This window comes from Bubalus kerabau, chromosome 15 (genome assembly GCF_029407905.1).
Source record: "Bubalus kerabau isolate K-KA32 ecotype Philippines breed swamp buffalo chromosome 15, PCC_UOA_SB_1v2, whole genome shotgun sequence".
Lineage (NCBI taxonomy): Eukaryota > Metazoa > Chordata > Mammalia > Artiodactyla > Bovidae > Bubalus > Bubalus kerabau.
The window spans coordinates 50917881-50919407 of NC_073638.1; the positions used below are offsets into that span (position 1 = coordinate 50917881).

The 1527-nt window shown below is 40.1% G+C and overlaps 1 non-coding gene across 1 annotated transcript; it reads left to right on the plus strand.

Annotated features, from left to right (window-relative positions):
• The first annotated feature begins 1454 nt into the window (after nt 1–1454).
• TRNAG-CCC (transfer RNA glycine (anticodon CCC)) lies at nt 1455–1527 on the plus strand. Its single transcript has one exon. It is a non-coding gene; the product is annotated as a tRNA-Gly (tRNA).

A 1527-nucleotide genomic window follows, 5' to 3' on the forward strand; every position in this document is an offset into this window, starting at 1 on the left:
TTAAATTAGAATGATAATTATAAATAAATTATATAGTGTTATTTTGTGGATTAAATTATTAATTAAATATGAAATAGCCATTCTAAACTATGTATTTATTAGCAAATATTACATTTTAAATAATTCATATAATTGATTTTTTCTTGGCATTTTTAGCCTCATCTCCAAATAGAATCCTCCAAGTGGAATGAATAAGAAAGCTGTAGTACATATACACAATTGATTACTCAACCATTAAAAAGAATACATTTGAATCAATTCTAATGAGGTGGATGTAACTGGAGCCTATTATACAGAGTGAAGTAAGCCAGAAAGAAAAACACCAATACAGTATACTAATGCATATATATGGAATTTAGAAAGATGGTAACAATAAGCCTGTATGAGGGACAGCAAAAGAGACACAGATGTATAGAACAGTCTTTTGGACTCTGTGGAAGAGGGCTAGGGTGGGATGATATAGGAGAATGGCATTGAAACGTGTAAATTATCACATGTGAAATGAATCGCCAGTCCAGGTTGGATGCATGATACAGGGTGCTCGGGATGGTGCACTGGGAGGACCCAGAGGGGTGGGATGGGGAGGGAGGTGGAAGGGGGGTTCAGGATGGGGAACACATGTACACCCATGGTGGACTCATGTCAGTGTGTGGCAAAACCAATACAATATTGTAAAGCAAAATAAATAAATAAAACTGAGATTTTAAAAAAAGAGATGATTAAAAAGGAGAGATCTTAGCTTTAGGTGCCAAAAGCAGTGTAGCTATTTGCCAACAGCAGAAAAGGCATTTGGGCACCAGTGGAGTAACCTTTACCCACACTGCCTTGTGGGTGAGTTCTGAATTAGCATTTTCATACTGCTTAACAAATTACCATAAATTAGTATAAATTCAGTGGCTTAAAATACCACAAATGTATTATCTTACAGTTTGGAGGCCAAGGTCTAAAATAAATGTTGTGGGGCTAAAAATCAAGGTTTCAGCAGAGGTGTATTCTTTCTGGAGGCTCTAGGGGAAAATCTGTTTCCTTGCCTTTTCCAGTTTCTAGAGCTTGTCTGCATTCCTTAGCTTTCATCCCCTTCCTTACGGATCTCCAATCTCTCCTTCCATAGTTCTGTGTCCTACTCCAACTCTGAGCTTCGTGCCTCCTTATAAAAACCTTTGCTATTATACCAAGTCCACCTGGATAATCCAGGCTAGTCTCCCCAGCTCAAAATATTTAATCCAAAATAGTTTAAGTAGGGACTTCCCTGGGGGCTCAGACAGCAAAGAATCCCCATGCAATGCAGGAGACCTGGGTTCGATCCTGAGTCAGGAAGATCCCCTGGAGGAAGGCATGGCAACCCACTCCAGTATCCTTGCTTGGAGAATTCCATGGACAGAAGAGTCTGGTGGGCTACAGTCCATGGGGTTGCAAAGAATTAGACATGACTGAGTGACTACCACTTTTCACTCTCCCTGGTGGTCCAGTGGCTAAGACTCTACATTCCCAATGTAGGGGGCCCAGGTTCAATCCCTGATCAGGGAA